We start from the raw sequence: 24,509 nt of genomic DNA, 5'->3' as shown, positions 1-24,509 counted from the left end.
TCAGCACTTCCAAAGAAGTGAAAACAGGGAATCAGAGCTCTCACGGGCACTGAGCAAAGATTCAAGTGCCCAGCACCGGCCACAGCCTCCCAACCCACTTCCTGTCAGGCCTGCCCCTGCCCAGTCCTGGGACCAGGACACAGCTGGCCCTCAGGTCACTGACAGGATCAGAGCACAGGGGCCGCAGCCTTCACTCAGGGGTCCTGTGGCCTCTCTCCAACTCACATCAGGTCGGTTGGCAGCCCCCTCGAAAGAATCTCTCTAGGCCGTGCTCCTGAGAGGCGGAAGCCATGCACACCAGCTGAGCCTGCACATCCAGGGGCTGTTGGTGGGTGACCCCCCACCCCCACCCCCCAGACCGTGATGCTGGGCTCCTTCTCCAGGCCACATCCAGCCCAAGGGCATGACGTGTGTGTGCCCTGCACCAGCCGGCCCTGAGTGACATCCCCACTCCATGTTCTCACATATGCTCTTCCCACATGTCCTTCAGGTCCTGCACCCCAGCAGGAGAGAAGGGCTTCTCCCACACGTCCAGTGCGGCAGTGCAGTGGCCATGTGCATACAAACTTCCTCTGTTGCTGACACGTCATGCCAACCAGCAGCAGAATGCATGGATGCTGCTGTGGCCTGGCGGAAGCAGGGCAGCAGCAGAGGCTGGACAGGGAGGCCCCGCGGCCCCAGCAGAACCTCAGGGAACTATTTTTAAAACAAGTGAACTTGCTTCGGGAACCCGGGTATGGTAACACCTTTGCTGTAACCATCTGCCTGATGGGGGTCTGCCCCGTGCAGCCCTGGGAACACTGGATTCTGAAGCCCCCATGCCCACAGCCCAGGATGCGGTTCTCAGGAGAGGCCTGTCCGAAAGAAGCTGCCAATCTAGGTGGAGTTTGCTAAGCCCGATGAACCTGCAAGAAAACCCAGAGATGAATAAGTATTTAGTTTTCTTTCTAATGCCCTGTGCAACAACCTGCCATTTGTGATAAACATTTCAGAGAACAAGCTAAACAGTGCTAGAGAAAACAGGAAAAATAAACTTGGAATCTTTACATAAATATATATTCTACCAAAATCTAATTTTAACCAATCAGTACGAATCAAAAGGTCACTCGGAGTTCTCTGCTGCTGCTCACACAGAAAATGATTATCTCAATGTTGTACCAGTTGCTCCGATACAATGCAAAGCTTTGAACTGTTTATAATATAATACAACAGATGCACAATCACTCAAGAACATCGTTATTCTGCCCTTTGAAGCTGCCTGCAGCTCAAGTATTACATAGGCAGGAAGTAGAAATCAGTGCTTTGATTTGTTTAAAATAAATTAAACACAAGTGGCAACCATATTTCCTCTTATTCAGAGGAAGTTACAAAAGGTACAGAAGACCAAAAATACCAGGTAATGAAGATCTAGTCTCTTTATAAGCAAAAACCCCAAATACTGGCCCTTAGCATACATGCAGAGACCTCGCACGCACAAATTTTAAAGAGGTTACCGGTGTTCAAAACAACTTTGAAATAACTCTGGGTTTCTTTCAGGTCAAAGAGTAAGTCATTCAAATAAATGTGCCTCCACATTTAGAATCAAGCCTTTGTTTCTTCCTTTCAAATTCAAACCTACACTTAGTCTTGTTGAGCCACTCCCTTCTCCACTAGACCTCTCCATTTCAAAACCTGCCCACGGAGGAAGCAACTCCAGCTTGGTGCTAGAGGCAGACAGGGTGGGAGGCGGCAACACGTGCTGGGCTCCGGTCTCCAAGGGCCGCTCTGTAGAGGACATTGGGGCATCAGCTTCTTTTTTTTTTTTTTTTTAATAATTTTATTTATTTATTTATTTTCCCCCAAAGCCCCAGTAGATAGTGGTATGTCATAGCTGCACATCCTTCTAGTTGCTGTATGTGGGACGCGGCCTCAGCATGGCCGGAGAAGCGGTGCGTCGGTGCGCGCCCAGGATCCCAACCTGGGCCGCCAGCAGCAGAGCGCACGCACTTAACCGCTAAGCCACGGGGCCGGCCCTGGGGCATCTGCTTCTGAGAAGCAGAGAGGCAGGTAGCACAGAGCAAGGGACAGAAGCCTGAGACCAGGGTACCTCCCACGCGTGGTCTTCGCAAGGAAGACACATCGGTCCTTGCTGGGCGTGGGTTTCGGGGCGGGCCCAGGGCCTGACCTTGGACCTACCTATACCAGGTGTGTGGCCTCGCAAGGTGTCGTGAGCAGCAGGCACAATGTGCAAACCCTCCGGGGCCTCCTAAGTCGTTAGGATGGCTCTCTACTCTCATCATCCTGAGCCAGACAGCAAAGTGTGCTGTGGCAGGGCGCGGGCTCAAAGCCTAGCATGGCTGCTCAGAACGCAGCCTCAGTTCCCTCAGCTGTAAAATGGGGATAACAGTACCTACTTCGGAGAGTTGTGAGGGTGAAGAGATTTAATATTTATGAAGCATTTAGATTAGCATTTGGCAACTAGAAAGCACTCCAAATGGTGGTGTTTTTTTTAAAGGTCACTACTAAGGAAAACTGCATGACATGACCCTTGGTCCCCCCGACACGGAGTGGAAGGCAACTCTAGGCTGATGTGCAGCAGCTGCTCTCTGTACTTGCAGGCACTCATGTTGTTTCCATGGTTCCATCCGTGCTCTCCTTCTCTCCACTTCTTACCTCTGGGTCACCTACTTCTCCTCCACCACCCTGATGGAACTGCTGGCTTCCAGGACACAAGTGGACTCCACTGATCCCTTTTCCAAGCGGGTCTTACTTGTGCGTAGGGGCAGCTCCTCTCCCACGTATGATCACCACTAAATAACCATCTGTGTGTCTCTGCCTTCGATCCCTCTCGAGGTCCTGTCACTCTCCCATCCCAGACTCTGAATGCCATCCCTAGCATTCTCCTCCATCTTCCCATCAACCTGGGGCAGGTTCCCCATGACTTCCACTTCCACGTCTAATTCAATGACTCCCAAAACTGTGTCTCTGGGTCCCAGAAGGCCTCCCTGAATTCCAGACCCTCTATCCTTCTGACAGCCCTGTAGATATCCTGCAAGGACTTTCAACCCCAAACAGTCCCTTCTCCACTAAACTGGTTTTACACTTTGTTGAAAATCAATCGACCCCATTTGTGTGGGGCTATTTCTGGACTCTATTCCGTTCCACTGATCTGTGTGTCCATCCCTTCTCCAATACCACCCTACCCTTGTGACTGCAGCTTTGCAGTGAGTCTTGAAATCAGGCGGCATGTGTCCTCTGACACATTCTCCTCCTTTGAAGTTGTGTTGTGTATTCCAGTGCCTTCGCCTTTCCCACAGCTTCACAATCAGCTTGTCAATTTCTACAAAGGATCCTGCTGGGATTTTGATTGGGACTGAGTTTAATCTCTACATCAATTTGGGGAGAACTGACCTCTTAACAATATTGACTATTCCAATCCATGAACACAATAGATGTCTCCATTTATGTAGGAATTCTTTGCTTTCTTTCCTCAGTGTTTTGCAGTTTTCAGCAAACAGTTCTTCCTGGTATTTTGTAGGATTTATGCCTAAATATTTCATGTTTTTTGGTTCTATTGTAAATGCAAACATTTTTAATTTTAATTTCTAATGGTTCTTTGCTAGTAAACAGTTAAATTCACTTGTAGTCTTAGCTTTTGTGTAGATTCCACTGGATTTTCTACATAGAAAATCACATCATCTGCAAATAAAGATGGTTTCTCTCTTCCTCTCCAGTCTGTGTGCATTTTATTTCTTTATTTCTTTTTCTTGCCTTTTGCGCTTGCTAGAGCCTCCAGGATAACGGTGAATAGAAGTGGTGAGACTGGACATCCTCACCTTGTTCCTGATCTTAGAGGAAAAGCATCCAATCTTTCTCTCTTAAGCATGAGGCTACTGAAGGGGCTATGTAGATGCCTTTACCAGGTTCAGGAAAATCTCTTTAAATCCTGGCTTGCTGAGTTGTTTTCTAAATCACAAATGGATGTTGACTTTTGTTAAGTGCGGTTTCTGGATCTACTGAGATGACCATAAAATTTTCCTTCTTTAGTCTGTTGATATGAAAAATTATGTTGACTGACTTTCAAAGGTAGAACCAACCTTTTATTCCTGGGATAAACGCTACTGACCACAATGTATTACCCTTTTATACACGGCTGAATTAGATTCGATGGTATTGTGTGAGGATTTTCACACCTGTGTTCATGAAAGACCCTGGTCTAGAGTTTTCCTCTCCTCTAAGTCTAGTGCAGGCAGGCATTTATGACACTTGCAGATTAGCTGGATCCTTTCAAGGCTTGTTTTTAAGGTTTTTCGGGGAGGGTCTAAGGTACCCACACTCTGGGTTCGTTTGCCCCACTACGAAGGTGGGACCCCTCGGGAGGCTCCACAGCCTGCCCAGGGTCAGCGAGAGCTGCTGAACTCTTGGGTTGGGCCCCCTTGCAGCTCCCTGGTGGCTGTCCTTGGCCTGTCTCCACAGCGTCTTACACGCACACACACAGCTCAGTTACCCACAAACACTCAGGGCACCCCCTGAGGATTCCTGGAGCTCCTTCTCTGCAGAGTTCCCGTGTCTCCAGGACTTCGGCTCACAAATCAGAGTTGAGTTCCCGCACTCCCATCTCCACTCCTCGATGCAGCAAAGCCACCAGACACTACTTGGGTCCTTGTCCCCAGAGCTGCAGTCCACGAAGCACCTCCAGGCAGAAACCAGGGCAACTACAGCACTTACCTTTCCTGCTTCCCTTTTCTCAGGGATCACAGCTCTGTGCTGCCTATTGTTCAATGTCTGAAAATAGCTGATACATGTATTTTGCCCAGGTTCCAGTCACCTAGGGCAGCAGGGTACGTGCAGTAGTCACCCCGTCTCGTCGACTTGACCTTGTGTGGCACACACCAGGATAATCCAGCTATGCACCTCTGTGTGACAGCCTCATGGAGACACCACCCCAGAGAGCCGTGTGTCCAGCCCTGAGAGTGGCCCTCACTAAAGGGGCTTGTCCCAATGCCACTGCCAGAGCACTCTTTGCTGGTGGCTCTCTCCAGAAGTCTGATATAAGAAGGGTGAAGGAGGATGGCAACACCCAGTCTAACACTCTGTGGCATAACCCACTTGGAAAAGTTCCAAAGATAAGTTAAGAAAAATAATTTTCATTACACAAAATAGATATCAGTAGAATCATTTCAGTCATTTGAAAGTGATTAAGTCTGGGGCACATTTTAATTACAGTTTTAACAATTTAAACCTAAACTTATATTTTTTACAAACTGCATAAAACCAAGAATAACTAAATAAAATAAGATTCATGGTAGTGAAAAATTGGGGTAAATGAAATGCCAATTATAGAAGAAATGTCTAAATAAATTATGACATATTAACTTGACAGATTTCACGCAGCTAGTAAAAATAATGTGACAAGAAAAAGATGTTTATGAGCAAAGCTGAGCAGAAAGAACCTAAATTGCCCATCTATGATGATAACAACAATGTAAAATATAATGTCGACAAGAGAAAAGACTAGAAGAAAGTATGAAGAAATGAAAGCAGCTATTATGCCAGGATGGGGGGAGTGTGAGTGACATGTTCTTTCTTCATTCCTTCAAATGTAATAAACCTTTAATAATTAAAAAGGAGGTTTTAGAAAAACTACCTAACACCCAGCCGTCAGTACTATTCAAACTTAACAAACAGTAATAACAGAAAAGAACCAGGAAGTGACCCACTAGCTCCCAGAAGGGCGAGAGCAGAGCCCTTCTTGGCAGACTTTTTGTGCGCCCCCCGGAGGGGCAAAGCCCCCGTTACTCGTGGCCTCGGGGGGAGCTGCAGAGGCCGGCAGACACTTGAGGAGTGCGGAGCTGCAAGAGTACCTATCAGACTCCCGCAACACAACACTCGTTCTCGCCTTTTCAATGCCAATTTTAAAAATGTGAAAATCTATACTGCTATGGACTTGGAAGTTTACCATTTGAGGGCTTTCTACAGCATATGAACAGGCCACAACTCTCCATTTTGAACAAGCCTATGGGAATAGCAGTGACAATCGAGTGATAGCACCAGGCAACTCAAGCATTCACACTGGGCCAGTCTCTTGTTCAAGGGATCTTGAGAGAATCTGCATATCCTGTGACCACAGTCACCAAATTGCTGAAAACAATCCTGAGGACAATCAGGCTCCGTGCTCGGTAGGGACACCCCGCGGCATCATCACGAGCATGGTGCTCCCACCAGGCTCTCTGCAGGCCCAGCACACATCGAGAGGCAAGGCGCCCTGCTGCCGCTGTGCTTCCTAAACCACATCCGAAGGGCAGGGCAGGAGCGGGGAGACCACCCCAAGTCCTGGCAATGCCACCAGAGTGTGTGCTGGACTTACTCAGCCTCTGTGCGCGTCCCCTTCCTGTTCTGCAAGACAAAGGGACGTGCTGCTGCTCCTCTGCGCTACGCAGCCTCTTCCACGATGCCCACACTTCTCATCTGTTCCCTGTGCACATGCATCTGTGCACATCTCCGGGGGCTCATCCAACTCTGCCCCAGTTTCCGGCCCCTGGTCCCCTGAGCTGCCCTTTTACTAGAGCCACTACGGAGCCCAGTGAGACCCCGGTGAGGGGCATGGATTGTGAAGTGAGCAGATTTCAGATCTACTGGTCTTCAGTAATGGTGGCGACAATGATGACACCGGGTACACTTTTTATAACAGCATTCCAGTATGCCAGGCCCTTTCTAAATCATTTACATATGTTTGCGCATTTAAACTTCAAGACCACCCTGAGAATGATAATATTATCATTACCTGCATTTTAGAGATGAGGAAACTGAGTCACAGAGAGCTTAAGTTGCCCAAAATTGTTCACTATAGCAGAGATTTTGGAGAAATTGGACCCCTCATGTATTGCTGGTAGGAATGTAAAAACGGTTCAGCCGCTGTGGAAAACAGTTAGGCAATTCCTCAAAAAGTCAAACACAGAATTACCATATGACCCAGCAATTCCATTCCTAGGTGTCTACTCAAAAGAACTGAGAGCAGGGACTCAAACAGATGCTTGTCCGCCAATGTTTGCAGCAGTGTTATTCACAATAGCCAAGAGGTGGAAACAACCCAAGCACCCATCAATAGCCACTTGGATCAACAAAATGTGGTCTATCCATTCGATGGATTATTCAGCTATAAAAAGGAACAAAATTCTAACACATACTCTAACATGGATGAACCTTGAAAACATGCTGAATTAAATAAGTCAGACAGAAAAGGACAAATATTGTACAACTCCATTTATATGACGTGCCTAGAGCAGTTAAATTCATTCCGATTTAAAGATGGAGAATGGATTGGTGAAGAGCAAAACTAAAGAAAGGCGAGCTTCTGCAGTAATGCAGGTGAGAAATGATGAAGACTTGCTTAAAATAGCAGCGGAGCAGATTGATTTGAGAGCTGTTAGGAGACTAGAATTGGCCAGACCTGGGGGTTATTGGATTTGAAAAGGAAATAGGAGGAGGAGCTGAAAATCATCCCCAGGTCTCTGGCTTGGTTAGCTGGACAGACGACCACTCTGCCTGCTGCTTTAATTATTCAGGAGCTTAGAGACTCTCGTTCATCACTTTGTCAGGAGTTTTTAGCAAGTAATGAGGAAGCAGGTACCGCTTTTAAAAAAATCACTTGAGGAATACTACTCAGCAATCAAAAGGAATAAATGTCTGATGCATGCAACAACATAGTTAATCTGAAAAATACTGTGCTGAGCAGAAGGTGCTAGACAAGAAATAATACATACTGAATGACTCCATTTATATGAAACCCTAGAAAAAGATAAATCTAATCCCTAGCGTCAAACATTCGATCAGTGTTTGCCTTGGGCTGTGAACGAGGAGACTGAGGGAGACTGAGGCACAGGGAAACTTCTGGGGGTGACAGGAATATTGTAGATTCTGACGGTGATGGTGCTTACATTAATCAGTTCACTTAAAACGAGTGCATTTTATTGCATGTAAATTGTACTTTAATAAATCTGATTTTAAAAATTCAAAACAATCAGAACTTTAGATAAATTCATTCTCTTCCTTTGAAGAAGGGATTATCCTAGAAAACTTCATGGACTTGAACTAATAACAAATCTTTGCAGTCACATGGATTTCTGCTTTATGAACCTATTACTTACAATAATGAGTCCAACATTGAATATTGTGAGTCTGTTAAATTTTGGTTGTTCTAATAGCTGTCTAGTGATATCTCATCATGATTTTAATCAGCATTTCCCTTATAACTAAAGATATTGAACATCTTTTCATGTGCTCATTGGCCACTTGTGTATCTTCTGTGAAATATCTGCTCAGATCTTTTGCCTAGTTCTTAACGAAGTTGTCTTCTGACTTTTGAGCTATGAGTTCTTTATATATTCTGCATAAAAGCACTTTGTCAAATATACCGGTTTTGGCTTATCCTTTCCTTTTCTTAAGCGTGCCTTTAAAAGAAGAGAAATTTTAAATTTTGATGAAGTTCAATTAATTTTTTTTCTGTTATGGTTTATGCATTTTTTTGTGTCCTAAGGAATCTGTCAAGGTGGCAAATAGTTTTAGCTTATATGTTTAGGTTTATGATCCATTTCCAGTTAATCTTTGTATATTGTATCAGATGAGGATTGAAGTTTGTTTCTTTCCCAGTGGATATCCAGTAGTGCTGGCACCACGTGTAGAAGAGACTCCCCTTTCCCCACTGAACTTCCCCAGCACCTTTGTCAAAATCAATTGACTATACATCTGTGGGTTTATTTCTGGACTCTCTATCCTATTCCCCTGATCTGTATGTCTACCTTCACACCAGTGCCACACTGTCTTCATTACTATAGCTTTGTAGGAAGTTTTGAAATCAGGTAGTATGTTTTCCAACTTTTTCATTTTCAAAATTGTTTGCCTTTTTTTTGTTTTAACTTGGCTTCAGTCCTTTGTATTTCCTCATAAATTTTAGAATCAACTTGCTGTTTTTTACACAAAGGCTGCTGACATTTTTACTTGGAATTGCATTCAATCTATAGGTTATTAGGGGGACAACTGAAATTTCGACAGTAGTAAGTCTTCTGATTCGTGAACTTGGTTTTCATAAAAGACGACCATTTATTCAGGTCTTCTTTAATCTCTCTCAGCAATGTTTTGTAGTTTTTAGTGTACCTCTCTTGCATATATTTGTTATATTTATCCCTAAGTGTTTTGTGTTTATCGATGGTATTATAAATGGTATTTTTTTAAAACTTCAATTTCCAGTTGTCTATTGCCGGTATTTGAAAATACAATTGATTCTTTAATATTAACTTTGTATCCTATGACCTTGCTAAATTCACTTATAAGTTCTAGTAGCTTTTTTTTGCAGAGTCCTTGGAGTTTTCATCATACATGATCATGTCCTATCTAAGATGGATATGTCATCTGTGAATAAAGATAGTTTTACTTCTTTTCAGTTGATGCCTTTCTTTTTCTTGCCTTATTCCACTGGCTAGGATGCCATTAAAACGTTGAATTAAAACGGTGAGAGCAGACATCCTGGTCTTGTTACTGACCTTGTGGGTAAGTGTTCATTTAGCTTTTCATCTTTAAGTGTGATATTAGCTCTAGTTTTTTCGTATTTGCCCTGTATGAGGTTATGTAAATTCTCTTTCCTTCTTGGTTTACTGAGAGTTGTTTTTTGTTTTTCATGTTTTCTTAAAACATGAATAGATGTTGGATTTTGTCACTGCTTTTTTTTTTTTGGCATCTATTGAGATGATGTTTTTTTCTTTTTTATTCTGTTAACCTGGTGAATTACATTGATTTTTTCATATTAAACTGATCTTGCCTTACTGGGATAAACTCTACCTGTCCATGGTTTATCGTCCTTTTTTACATGTTGCTGGATCCCACTGGCTAATATTTTAGAAGAACATTTATGTCTATCTGCATGAGAGATACTCACCTGTAGTTTCTTTTCTTATAGTATCTTTGTCAAGTTTTGGTATTAGGGTAGTGCTGGCCTCATAGAATAGGTTTGGGAAGTATTCTCTCCTCCTCTGTTTTCTGAAAGATTTTGTATGCGATTGGCATTATTTCTTCTATAAATGTTGGGTAGAGCTCACCACTGAAGCCACACGGGCTTGGAGTTTTCCTTGTGGGAATGTTTTTAAATAAAATTCAATTTCTTTAATACATGTAGGGCTACTCAGATTTTCTCTGTCTTCTTGAGTCACTTGTGGTAATTTGAGAATTTTACATAGTTTATTTCATCCAAGTTTTTGGACTTATTGGCATAAACTTGTTCATAAGGTACTCCTATTTCCCTTTTAATGTTTACAGAATCTGTTCTGTTGTTTTCCATGTCATTGCCCATATTGGTAATTTGTGTGTTTTCTCTTTTTCTTTATCAGTCTATCTAACTAGAGGTTAATCAATTGCATTGATCTTTTCAAAGAACCAGCTGTTGGTTTCATCAATTTTTATCTATTGTCTGTTTTCTATTTCATTGATTTCAGTTGTTTATTTTTTTCTTCTTTCTATTTTGGGCTTAATTTGCTCTCCTTTTTTAGCTTCTTAAATGTGAAGCTTAGACCATTGGTTTTTAAGACTTTTCTTCTTTCCCAATACAAACTTTTTTTTTTTTTTTTTTGGTGAGGAAGAGTCGCCCTGAGCTAACGTCTATTGCCAATCTTCCTCTTTTTGCTTGAGGAAGATTATCGCTGAGCTAACATCTGTGCCAGTCTTCCTCTATTCGTTTTGTATGTGGGAGGCCGCCACAGCATGGCTTGATGAGCAGTGTGTAGGTCTGCGCCTGAGATCCGAACCTGTGAACCCCAGACCACCGAAGTGGAGTGCAGAAACTTAACTACTAAGCCACTGGGCCAGCCTCTCAATACCAACATTTAAAAGTCATAAATTTCCCTCTAAACATTCCCTTAGCTGCATCCTGAAAATTTTGTTATTTTTTTCATCATCATTCAATTCAAAATATCTTCTAATTTACTTTGTGACTTCAACTTATGTGTTATTTGAAAATGTGTTAATTTACAAATACTTAGGGATTTTTCCAGGTATCTTTCTTTTATTAATGTCTAAGTTAATTTTTGTTGTGGTCAGAGAACATACTCTGTATCCTCAAACTGATTTTCTGCCCAATTGTTCTATCATTTACTGAGAGAAATGTGTTGGAATCTCTATGCACAAGTGTGCATTTCTCTATTTATCCTTTTAGTTGTGTCAGTTTTTGCTTCATGTATTTTGAAGCTCTGTATTGGGTGCATATTTATTTAGGATAATTATGTCTTCTTGATGAATTGATCTCTTTATTAGCATGAAATATTCCTCAAACAGTCCTTGTTATGAAATCTACTTTGTCAGATATTAATATAGCACTGCAAGGGGCCATCCCCAGTGGCATAGTGGTTAAGTTCAGCGTGTTCTGCTTCAGCAGCCCACGTTTGTGGGTTCAGATGCCAGGCACAGACCTACACCACTCGTCAGCCACGCTGTGGCGGCAGCCCACATATAAACTAGAGGAAGACTGGCACAGATGTTAGCTCAGGGCTAATCTCCTCAAGCAAAAAACGAGGAAGATTGGCAAGAGATGTTGGCTCAGGGCTAACTTCCTCAGAGAAGGAAAAAAAAAAGATTTTTTGAAAAAAAAAAATATATATAGCCACTCCAGCATTCTCATAATTCATATTTGCATGATATTTTTCCATTCCTTTACTTTTTTGCATTTTTATTTTGGTAAAATATACATAAAATTTATCATTTTAACTATTTTTTAAAGCATACAATTCAGTGATATTAAAAATATTCACATTGCTGTGCAGCCATCACCATCATCCATCCCCATAACTCTTTTCATCTTGTAAAACTGAAACTCTATACTCATAAAACAATAACTTTCCATTTCCCCCTCCCCCCACTAGCCCCCGGTAACCTGTGTTCTACCTTCTGTCTCTATGAATTTGCCTATGTTAGGTACTTCATATAAGTGGAATCATACAGTATTCATCCTTTTGTGTCTGACTTTTTTCACTTAGCATAATATCTTCAAGGTTCATCCACGTTGTAGCATATATCAGAATTTCAGTCCTTTTTATGGCTGAATAATATTCCATTGTGTGTACATACCACATTTTGTTATCTACTCATCTGTTGATGGACACTTGGGCTGTTTCCACCTTTTGGCTATTATGAATAATGCTGCTCTGAACATCTGTGTGCAAGTATCTGAATCCCTGCTTTCAATTCTTTTGGATATATACCTAGGAATGGAATTGCTGGGTCATATGGCAATTCTATGTTTAACTTTTTAAGGATTTCCACAGTGGTTCCCACCAGGAATGCACAAGGGTTCCAATGTCTTCACACCCTCACCAACATTTATTATTTTCCGTTTTGAGAGTAACCATCCTAAGGGGTGTGAGGTGATATCTCATTGTGGTTGTCGTATCTCCCTGATGACTAGTGATGTTGAGCATTTTTACATGTGCTTATCGGCCATTTGTATGTCTTCTTTGGAGAAATGTCTATTTGACTCCTTTGTCCATTTTTGAATTGGGTTGTTTTGTTTTTTGTTCTGGTTTTTTTAAAACACATTTTATCATGACTTGTTTTGCCAGCTGAGACATATTTTATTTTGAGCATCAGAAGCTGAAAGAAAAAAATTAATAAATCATATTCAAAGCCACGCTCTTTCTTCCATTTAGCACCATAACTTTTAACAAGAATGCCATTCCATTTAAGTGATTAAATGTATAGAAATATGAGATTTACATTTTTCTCCATCATTCACATAATAATCCACATTTAGCAATGTGGCAGAAAACAACTTGTACATAACTGCAAAACGAAAATCTGTTTCTTCCTATCCTACTGGAACATTAGCTTTCCTCAAATTACTGATATTCATGATTTTGACCACACTTTCTTATCAATATGTGGCACCAACTCTGATAGTAAACAAATGGTTATCAGATTGAGGTACCTCTCTCCCTCTCTATTTCAAAACAGTGACAGGAAATGGAAAAAGGGAAAACACCTCAGAGTTTGCAAGCTGGTGGCAGAGTCCCTGACCAGCACAGGAAGGAAATGATCACAGGGACACCTGTGCAGTGGCTAGAGCCAGGCTCGCCTCTCTCGGATGTCATGCAAACAGCAAGCACACCTACTCGGGATGGGTAACTGACAGCACGCCGAGCACCACCCTGCCCGAGGCCACTAGACTCGCGGTCCAGCAGTTCACCTCTCCCTCAGCCTTTCCTGCCAGAAGACTCATTTTGGATACAAACTGAAATACTTACGGATGGCATGATATGATATCTGGGGGTTGTTTCTAATTAATCCAGGGATGGGTGCACGAGGGCTGGATGAAACAAGCTGGCCATGAATTGGGACCTGTTGGGGCTGGGTAATGGGTCATGGGGGGTCACTATACTATTCTATTTGTGCATATATTTGTATTTGTCTATAATAAAGTTGTTTTTTAAAAAGAACCTTCCTCTCTCCTTTTTTCTCCTTGGTATTTTCTAAATATCCAAATGTTAATAATGTTCTCTAAACAAAAACAAAAGTGTGATTATCTCAGTAGAAATGCCTCAACCCTACTCTAGCTGAACTCAGCCAGAAAATGTCTTACAAATGAACTCTATACATTTGCTCACTCATCATGCATTTACTGGGAAACTTGGCTGCACCAGGTCCTCTTCTGTCACTGAGGAACAATGGGGAGCAGGTGTCCTACAGGGGAGGGGAGGGGCACAAAGTGTGGGCAGAGTAGAAAGCAGAGCCAAGCAACGGTGGGCCACGGGGGCTGGGGACTCCATGAGGCCACAGTGTGGTCAGGTTGGGCTGGGCTGAGGCCTTGCAGGCCCTGGACAGACTGTGGTTTATATCCAAGAGACAAGGACCTGCCTTCACACAGGCCTAACCACATCCCAACCACACTTTCATCTGACATGAATGAATCACCCAGGGTCCCACAGCACCGAGGACTGGAAGATCCCGGGCACTCTCAAGAACTACAGTCTGCGTTTTCAAAGCGAACATCTTTGTGATATGTTGATAGTCACTCTTTCCCCCCACTGGTCACCTGAGAAACTGAAGTGACAGCGTGAGCACGGGCGAGGCTCACGCCAGCACTGTACAGGTGTCCCGAGCTGCTCACCAGTGACATCCTAGGTGAAGTCTGACCCGGGAGGCCTTCGGGGCCCAACGCCCACCAGCATCATCCAAAGCTGTCACAGAAGCAGAAGCCAGGGCTCCACCCTTGGCGGCAGCCCCTGGGCACGTCACTTTACCCTCGGGAACACCGCAGGAGATGCTCCGTAGCATGTCCTCCATCTCAAGGGGCCAAGAACGTAGTTGTCAAGACGCTTCAAGGACAGCAAGCAGGGCCTGGTGACAACTGACAGGGGTACGGGGTGACATGGACGAAGGGAAACTTTTCAGTCTAAAGTTGGGGACATCCTTGCATTGAAGAAGCTATTAATAATTAATATCCATATCATATAAAGAACTGTCACAACTCAATAAAGGCAAAGGAAAGCAACCCTCAAGAAAAATGGGCAGAAGTTACAATTTTCTCCTGCTAATTACCTATAGCCAATAAACATTTAAAGATGCTTAAATCTGCAAGTAATCAGTGTCATGTAAATTAAAGCATCGATAAGACAAGCTTTCTCACCCAACAGATTAGGAGAAACTTAAGAGGGGTAAATCCAGTGCTGCTGGAAGTGTGGGGAAATAGGCCTTCTCGGAGCCACTGGGCGATGTCCGCTAAAACTCCGAAGTGTGCTCCTCTGACCCGTGATTCCACTGGAGGAATCCAGCCTCCCAAAACACTCGCAGACGCACACACGTGCTCAAGGACACACTGCAGCGCTTTCTTTACCAGCAGGAAATCTACAGACAACCTAAATGTCCTTCAACAGAGGAACAGCTCAACAAAGGACAATGCCCCAGATAGTAAGAGACTCTACAGGTGTAGAAGAAAAGGTCAGAAACTGTTAGCAGCGATGCCATCTGGAGGATGGGATTTTAGGAGACTTTCATTACAACTTTGTATTATGTTATAATACAGAAAAAAACTTTTCAAAGGAAACAAGCTGCTGAGGTGATGGTATGGACCCATTCAGGTAAAATATAAAACCAAGTATAAATACACATATGTACACAGGTGTAACTGTACAGAAAAGGCTCTGAAAGGGGACATATCTGTATGTACTTGCTATGGTTTAACATTTTTACAAGCATGCTTAAGCTAACTTATTTAACTTTAAAAAGGAAAAAACCCAAGCTGGCCTGGAGCATACAGGGGAGCCGGCCAACACCCACCCCCCCCCCCACCCCCCCCCGTCCCAGTTTCCTGCCGCCCGTTCCTCTCCCCAGGCAGCTCCCCCGCATCTCATGATCGCCTGTGTGGGAGGAGTCCTCCGGCTCCTTTCTCCATCCAGATCCTTGCTCTGAGCTCCAAGTCTACACAACCAGTCACCTTGGCAACACCTCCCTCCAACTCCACCAAATCAAAGCAGGACTTCTCCTCCACACTGGGCCCTCCCTTCTGGTGCCCCATCTCAGCACATGACAGCCCACGACCCTCACACTGACCCTCCCTCTCCCTGACCCATATCCACACTGTCACCAAGTCTTAAATGTCTCTCAGACACACCTTTGCTCCCACCTCCCCCTGCACAACAGACAGCCTCAGTCTCCCACCTGTAGGTCAACTCCTGCCCCCTCTTCACCCTCCACCTTGCGGCCAAAATGGCAGCCTGAGAAGAGGAAGTCGATTTGCAGTTACTTCCTGCTTCAGTTCTTCACTGGCTTCCCATCACTCCCAGGGTCAAGGCAATTCCTTAACAAGGCCTGGCAACAGCCCTGGCCCACCCCTCAGCCGCCTTCCCCCACTCCACGCTCCATCACCCTGACCCGCCTCAGATCCCAGGCGCTATACAGGTGAGTCCCACTTTCTGGAACTCTCTTCTCCCTCTCCCCTTGCCCCACGGTGCCCAGTTAATTCCTACTCACGCTTTAGACTTCAGCTCAGTCCTCACTCCTTCCGTGCTTATTCTGACCCTGCCCCTAACAGTTTCCGCTGGTCAAGGTTTTCATAATACCCTGTTGCTGTGCTTCAAAGAATTGCTCTCTGTTTGAAAGTCAGTATTTGTGTGATCTTAGATTAATGTCTGTCCTCCCAGCTCTGAGTGCCATGAAAGTAGGAAATTGTTGGCACCCAGATGCCCAGCACAGCATCTGCGGCAAAGCCAGGTGCAGGGAGTAGAGCATGGGTCAAACGTTTAAACAAATGTTTAAATATTCTATATATCTTTAAACCTTTGTATTTTGGAATTTTCAAATATACACAAAAGCAGAGAGAAGAGTATAACGAACTCCCATGCAGCCATCACCCAGTTTCAATAATTATCAGTGTGCTGCCATTTTATTGACCTACCCCTCACACTTTCTTCTTCTTTTTTTTGTTTCACTCACAAAAACTTCAGTACCTACATGGCTATACTTTTATGCACATAAATGCACATATAGGAGGAGCCCTGTGCAGGTACCCTGAGGCAAACACACAATGAGTGGTCATCACTCTGTCCACTGCGAGCGCCACGCAGGGCTCTGCTTCCCACGCGCCGGGTTCCTCAAGCAGCCGAGGCTGGAGCCCTCAGGAGGGCCGCCTCGGACCTCAGGTGGTAAAGTTATTTGGCTGTGAGCCGAGTCTCTCCCAGCGTGCTGTCACACCCTTCCCGACACGAACAAACACAAAGAGACACGTCCCATCGAGTCACCTACTTGGCTGAACTGTGCACCTGGTCACTCTCTGGGAAGCTTCCTTTACGGGTATTTTTCTCCCCTACACAAAGCAGGCCTATGAAGTAAACCGAGAATGACAAAAACAGGAAGGCCCAATCTTGCAGAGGCTGAGGAGCCAAGGCCTGCCTGAAAATGGGGCCCAATGCAGAACTCAGATCCCAAAGAAAACAAACGATGCCACGGTTTCCGTGTCTACTACTAAACTAAGAAATACAGTAAGGAGAGTCAATCAGTTACAAATAGGAACTGCCAGCACTTGCTGATCGTATAACACAAGGGGACAAATATGTTTATCCTCACAGTCACAAGTCATTTCACAGCTGTTGGTTTTGGCAGCCACCACTTTGGAGGCAGTATGGGCTCGGGGCACACATCTTCACCATCACCTCAGGCAAAATCCCGTATGCCAAAGGCACACAACTGTCTGAAGGAAAATAGGTTTACATAATATAGTCAATATTTAAAAGCACATGAAAGTTTTTTTTTAAAGCCCATTAACAAACTTACAGATTTATTAGTGCCAATGCCTTATCCACTTACCAATCCAGACCACATGGCCGCTTCCAACCGACTGTCTCGGCCAGATGTACTGAGCAGGCCATTGCACCGCGGGGAAACCCAGGTTGGTGGAGTCTGCCCCTCCTCTGGGCCCGTGCTGAACCAGCCACCTCCAGCCTTGACTGTCCCTCAGCTCCCTCCTCCAAGTGGTGCCTGGGACTCCCCAGGCCCCCTGCTCCAGCTCCACGCCATTACACCCGAGAGTCTCCAAAGCCAAGACTGGCAAGTGACAGGCACTCGGTAAGAGAGGGGAACGGAAGGCAGGGGGACCTCAGCCTTCTCGGATTAAGCCAGTATCTGAGAAACACAGAAGTGGTCATGTCACTGTACTTTGTTTTTCAGGAAAAAAGTTTAATTTAGAAAAGCTATCTTCTACACACATGCCAAATCACTCTTCGGAGTGTTCACTCCAACACCATTCTCTGAACCGAGCAGCACTTCTGCCCACCTTGGGATGCCACCTCTGTGACCGCCTTTCCCTCCCGCGGGCAGAGCCAGTGCTACTTACTGCCTGGGCTTAGGCAAACCCAAAGCTGCATGATCTGTGAGCGCCCTCAAGTCCTCCAGCAAATTCCCATTTCAGTTAAATCGAGGAGAAAAGGCACCCTTTACTTCGCTTGAACAAGAAGGGTAAGAGAAGGTGTGCAAAGACAGGATGTCAACTCTTAAAAGTTAACAATTTTGTATATTGAATTACTCCTGTTCCTAGTAAGATCTCAAAGACAAATCAAACAAGGGGCGAAGTGCCCAATGATCAGGAGCCGAGGTTCTGCCTAACATACTGAGTTCAAAACCGGGTTCTGCCTCTCACTAACCAAATGACCTTGGACTAGTTATGCCACCTCACCTCAACCTTACTCCGCCACACCCCAACCTTACTCTAACACGACTCCAATCTAACTCCACCTTACTCCAACTTTATTCCACCTCACTCCAATCTTACTCCACCTCACCCAACCTTACTCTACCTCACCCCAACCTTACTCTACCTCACCCCAACCTTACTCTACCTCACCCCAACCTTACTCCAACCTTTCTCCACCTCACTGCAACCTTTCCCCACCTCACTCCACCTTACCCCAATCTCATTCCACTTCATCCCAACCTTACTCCACCTCACTCCATTACCCCACCTCACTCCAACCTTACTCCACCTCACCCCGTTACTCCACCTCATTCCAACCTTTCTCCACCTCACTCCACCTTACCCCAACCTCACTCCACTTCACCCCAACCTTACTCCACTGCACCCTAACCTTACCCCACCTCACCCCAACCTTACCCTACTTCACCCCAATCTTACGCCACTGTACCCCAACCTCACCCCAACCTTACCCTACCTCACTCCAACCTTACTCCACCTCACACCAACCTTATTCTACCTCACATCCTTCCTTACTCCACCTTACCACAAGCTTAATCCACCTCACTCTCACCTTACTCCACCTCACATCAACCTTACTCCACCTCACACCAACTTTACTCCACCACATCCCAACCTATCTCTACCTCACTTGAATTTTACTCCACCTCACTCCAATCTTACTCTACTTCACTCCAAACTATTTTACCTCACTCCAACCTTACTTCAAACTTACTCCACCCCACTCCATCTCACTGCAATCTTACTCCACCCCACCCCAATCTTATTCTACCTCACCTCAATCTTACTCCACATCACCCCAATCTTAATCACCTCACCACAACCTTACTCCACCTCACTCCTACCTTACTGTCAGTAAAAATGGCGAGGATGATCACACCTAGCTCATAAGGATGTTGTGAAGATTAAATAAGAAAATACATATGAAGTACTGTGTGTATGAAGCACCTGATAAATATTAACTACTTTTATTAGCCTTTGAAGATTTTAAATTTGGTTAAAAATTATGAGTAAAAACTCCAAGGTTATTTAAAAATTATAGTCAGATAAATCATTATTGTTACTTCATTTAAAAAAATTAATTTGTTATTTACATTGATCTGACTGGAGCTATGAAATACTTCTGGGATACAGCTCAGATAGTCAAGGAAAAGAAAAAAGTCCTGCAGATAACTGTGAAGCCTCTGGCAAGGCACCTAATATCATCATGCCTCAATCTTCTCAACTATAAAATGAGATAACAATTAGCTTACTCTGAAGAGTGGCAATAACAAATAATAAAAGTTGCTGTTCCATTCTTATGCACCTAGTAAACACATGATACTCTGAAAACACTCACTGCATGTTTAGAGAAGGCAGGCTCCTGATAAAGCTCCATTGGCCTGGGTTCCTCCAGGAGACCCCTAGTATCTTGCATCCATGTGGCTAAACTCACAGATCAGCTCCTCTCTGCACAAAAATGAAGGCACACAGGTGATCACCAGAAGTTAGGACACCAAGGAAGAGCTTGGGGATCATCTAGTCCCAAACCATCGTCTTAAAGATAGCCTTGCCAAGGCCGTTCAGACACACACCAGTGCTCAGTCCCTGCCAGCTAGCACTCTGTCACCAGGCAGCCTTTATCTTGCCCTGCGACTGGGGAATTCTCATTCACTCAGTCCTCATCTGCCTCTTTCCTGGGAGACTTGCTATGGATGACAGCCAAATTTGCACCTCTAATTGGGCCCTCTATTTTTACCCTAAACTGTATTTCCTGCGTATTTTAGACTGCAGCAGTCCAGCTGAATCCCAGGCACCTAGAACACTGGAAGGTGCTCACTAAATATTCTATTGAGTGAATCACCCCACCATTATGAGGTAGGTACTGCCATCCCTATGTTGCACATAAGGAGACAAGCTTACCAAGGTTAAGTCAACTGCCAGTCTGCTTAGCTAGTAAACTGTCATTAGGTATCTCCACTGGGATGTCCCCAAGGCCCCATGCACCCGGCCTCTCCCCTCCTCCACCACTGCCCCTACACCAGTCATCTTCCCGCACTCCCCACGCTGGCCCTGCTCCTGCCACCACTGCCCAGGTTCAGCCCCCACTCTCACTCACCAGCACTCCCTGCCACACCTTTCCCTACAAGCTTCTCCCCTTTACAACTGTTCTCCACATCACACCCAGGGAAAGCCCTCCCAAGCCAAATCTGAATGAGCTCTGCTCCAAGTAAGACCTTGTGATAGCTCCGCACCTTGCTGAGAATAAAGCTCTACCTCCCATTTCACACTCCAGCATCTAACTCTGAGACAGGAACCAGCCTAACAAGATAAGGCCCCTAACCAATCCGCAAGCTAGGAGAATAAAATAGAGACCACCAAGATCGACGTTCCGCAGCTTCAGGACTTCCCGGGGCTTACGCAAGTGTCCTAGCCCCAAGAGTTGCCTGAAGGTGACCCTAGCCCTACTACTACAGTAAAAATCACACCCAGGGCTGGAGAGCTAGCATGTTAATAATATATGCAACGCATGTGGTGGCATGGCAAACAAGAGCACAGGCGCAAGAAAAACCCCACCTCTACATGTCATTGCAAGGCACCCCTCCCCAGCCTTTGCCTAATAAAAGTCCCACAATCCTGCTCCCTAACGAGCCGGACACCTGCCCCTTTCCTTTCTGCCGGCTCCCTTGTGCACAAGCTAATAAACTTTTACCTTTCTACTCCCATTTGTTGTCTCTCTTGATTTCTATCCTGGGGACGACAAGAACCCAATGCGCTGGTAACAACTCTACTAGTTCACCTACACTCCAGCATCTGCTTCTAGTGCTCTAAGCACATCACAAACGGCTTGGCCTTCCTGCTCACACACTTTCTGTGGCTCGGATGCTCACATTGCCTGGGAATTCCGGTTTCCCTGAAGCTCAGGCATCTCTCCTCCAGGAAGCCCTTCCTGCCCCCACCCCCACCTCAGGCTCAGGTAGGGACACCTGTAATGCTGTACACCACGTGGATAAACATATAATCATCCAGGTATGTGTCCATCTCCTCTATTCAATTACAGACACCTTGACGACACAGACTAGGTCTTTTTTTTATCTTGGATGCTGAGTGTCTGGCACAAGGTCTGCACTTGACAGAAACTCAAATGTCTTAGTGACTCAGTCCCCCTGGTTTTCCAGACCCAGCAGTCATCCTAGGCTCAGCTGTGATGGGTAGCCAATGAAGCCTGTCGATTATTATCTCCAAAATCTCTCTGAAATCCTGCTTCCATCTTCATCCCCACTGCACTCCCAGGCTCAGGCCCTCATTACTGCTGGGGCTATGAGATTAACTTCCTTCCTCCAATATCCCCTTTGTACAACTACAATTGCTATCTGGTTCCTGCCAGAGTTACTTTACTGAAACACACATCTGATGTTCGTTCCATGCCTAAAGACCCTCTGTAGACCCTCTGTAACTTTTCACGGCTTGCAGGGGTATTTGAGGCCCTCCACCCTCTTTCCCCTGTCCCCCTCCAACCACCTATTGTCTGTCTCCCCACACACCCAACACTGGTCTGGCAGCCACTCCCAGAACTCTCCAGGCACATCGATGGCCTGTGCAGGCTTTCAGGCATCCCCTTTGCCAGGAGCACCCCGTTCCCACCTCATCTTTCAAGGCCCAGTTCAGATGTCTTCTCCTGGGTGGAAACTGCGCTGATTCCCCCTCCTCCCAGCAGAACTCACGCCTGGCCTCCACCCTGCCCTCTACTGCACTTTCAACAGTACCCAGTTCACCGCAAGGTGCGGGCTATCCTGTCCGTCACGAGACCACCCGCAGGTGAGCCAGGCCGGGCGCAGGCCGTGGCAGCCACTGCAAGCGTGTGTGTGAGTCAGTCACCGGCCACGCCATTTCCTTCCATTTAATAACTGCAGTGTTGAACAGCGGCGCACCCTCCACTTTTTAACAATGGGAATAAAGAGCTCAGGAATATGACGTGCCTGGCCTGAAGCCACGGAGTGGGCATGGCTGGGACCTAGACCATCAGACTAGAAGTCTTATTCACCAACAGTGAAACAAAACCCCGCATGCCGGCGACGGTGGGCAGTAAGAAACCACGGGGGGCTCAGGAGCCGGCGCCGGCAGTTCCGCACCGCCGCCACCCGCGCTTGTGCGGACTCAGGTCCATCTATTTCCAGCGCCCCCGCCACGGAGCCGAGTGTTCGGTTCCTTCCACACTCGACTGACTGGAACTATTCTCTGATTTCCGCAGCCGAAGTGAGACCTTCGGGCAAAGCTGCTGCTTACGATCCCCCTTTTGCGGGAACACCGGGCCGGGAGGACCGCACCGCTAACCTGAGCCGGCCGCGCCTCCAGCATCGGCGGCGCCGGTGCGCATGCGCCACCCACCTCCGTCCGCCCCCCGGCTCCCGTGCACACGCCGCCACGCACGCGCCGCGCACGCCGCGCGCACGCGCAGCCCCCGCTCTGGCACGCGCCTGGGGCCTTGTGACTGTGGCCGAGGGCGTCGGGAACGGCGTGTCCCAGCCTGCAGGAGAGGCTGCCGGGGCTCTGGCCGCTGAGGGGCGCGTGGGGCTGCCTGCGTCGGTCGACTGGTGCGCAGTCACTGCGCACCTCCGAGGGGGCGGCTGCCGATCTGCGAGGCGGGACGCTTGAGCGCCCGCAACTTAGTGTGGGTCGGGCGCGCCCCTTGGTGGGAGGTGAGCGGGCGGCAGAGGGGAGGTCGGTGAGTGCATGGGCTCAGGGTGCGCGGGGCTCCCCGTCCACCGCTGCCGTCAGACGGCGTGTGAGGCCCTCGGGGCAGAGACAGCCGCAGAGATTTGTGCCTGCTCCTTCCTCCCGACCAGTGACAGCACCCTCTTCTTTTTTTTGTGTGTGAGGAGATCAGCCCTGTGCTAACATCTGCCAATCCTCCTCTTTTTGCTGAGGAAGACTGGCCCTGGGCTAACATCCGTGCCCATGTTCCTCCACTTTATATGGGATGCCCCCACAGCATGGCTTGACAAGCAGTGCCTGGGTGTGCCCCCAGGATTCGAAAGGGGCCGCCAGCAGCGAGCGCGCGCACTTAACCGGTACGCCAGGCGGGCCCCTGGACCCTCTTCCTATTCGTTTCAACCAAGTGCGCAGCCCAAACAGAGGGCTTTGTTGGTGGGCTGTTCCTCTGCTTCTCCTCCGCGGGAGGCGGGGCAGGTGGTGCCTGGCGTGCACTGAGCCAGCCCCCCCCCCCCCCCCCCCCCCCCGCCCCCGGGTCGGATGGCGGCTCCGCGGCGCACTAGCCCTGAGAACCAGGGCAGTTTATCTCTTCTGTGCCTCAGTTTCATCAGCTGGAAAAGAGGTGGTGATCGTGCTTCCCTGGGGCGGGCCGTTGTAAAGGTCACATGAGTTAGTGTAAGTGGAGAATGAGACTGGTGCCTGGCAAGCACTATATGGGCGTTTTGGTGTTATTATTATGGGTTTTATTAGAGCTTTGTGTAACAGGATGTTTAATGGGTCTTTTCCTGTTACCCTGGAATTTATGAGTCAAGGCACAAAGATGACCCAGAGGCCCTTAGCGTCCCGCACCGTAAAGAGAATTCCCAACATAAAAGCACCCAGAACTTATTAAAGAGCTGCAGAACCAGACCTGCCAGAAGAGAAGAGAATATGGGGGAATTTGGGGAGAGCGATGGGAATATTCCATATCTTGATTAGGTGGTAAAATTCATAGAACTCTACACCTAAAAAGGGTAAATATTACGCAAATTATACCTCAATAAACCTGAAGAAAATTCATTTTTTAGGAGACCCCATTAGGAAAATGAAAGGCAAGCCATAGACTGAGAGGATATCAAAAAACATCTGATAAAGGACTTCTATCAGAATATGTAAAGAACTCATTCAACCTAGTAATAAAACTACAAACAGAACAGGTACTTCACCAAAGGAGACATATGGATGGCAAATAAATACAGGAAGGGTGCCTGATCATCAGCTGTCATTAGGGAAACACAAAGCCACAGTGAGACGCCCACGAAACCACTACACATCCACTTGAATGGTCAAAATCAAAAAGACTAACAACAGCAAGTGTTGATGAGGATGCAGAGCTGCTGAAATTCTCATACGTTGCTGGCAAGAGTGCAAAATGGTAGAACCTCTTTGGAAACATTTTCGTAGTTTCTTATAAAGTTGCCATATACTGAACCATTGAACCCAGCACGCCCACTCCTGGGTACTTTGACCCAACAGAAATGAAAACATGCCCACCCTAGACTTGCACTAAATGACTTGAGTCTTCATTTGGATCTCCAATTATTATGATATGAAGGTTGTA

At 46.2% G+C, this 24,509-nt stretch overlaps 1 long non-coding RNA gene across 2 annotated transcripts; it reads right to left on the bottom strand.

Annotated features, from left to right (window-relative positions):
* Positions 1–12,538: 12,538 nt before the first annotated feature.
* Positions 12,539–22,492, bottom strand: LOC131398678 (uncharacterized). 2 transcript variants are annotated; one of them, XR_009216959.1, is made up of 3 exons: positions 22,173–22,492; positions 19,557–19,662; positions 12,539–12,609 (listed from the first exon to the last, which is right to left on the bottom strand). It is a non-coding gene; the product is annotated as an uncharacterized LOC131398678 (long non-coding RNA). The 2 variants fall into 2 exon arrangements; XR_009216958.1 differs by lacking the exon at positions 12,539–12,609 and adding an exon at positions 13,990–14,362.
* Between the last annotated feature and the right edge of the window lie 2,017 nt (positions 22,493–24,509).

This window comes from Diceros bicornis, chromosome 35 (assembly GCF_020826845.1).
Source record: "Diceros bicornis minor isolate mBicDic1 chromosome 35, mDicBic1.mat.cur, whole genome shotgun sequence".
Classification (NCBI taxonomy): Eukaryota; Metazoa; Chordata; class Mammalia; order Perissodactyla; family Rhinocerotidae; genus Diceros; species Diceros bicornis.
Note: the sequence above shows the minus strand (reverse complement) of the source record. Positions and strands in the feature narration are given on the sequence as shown.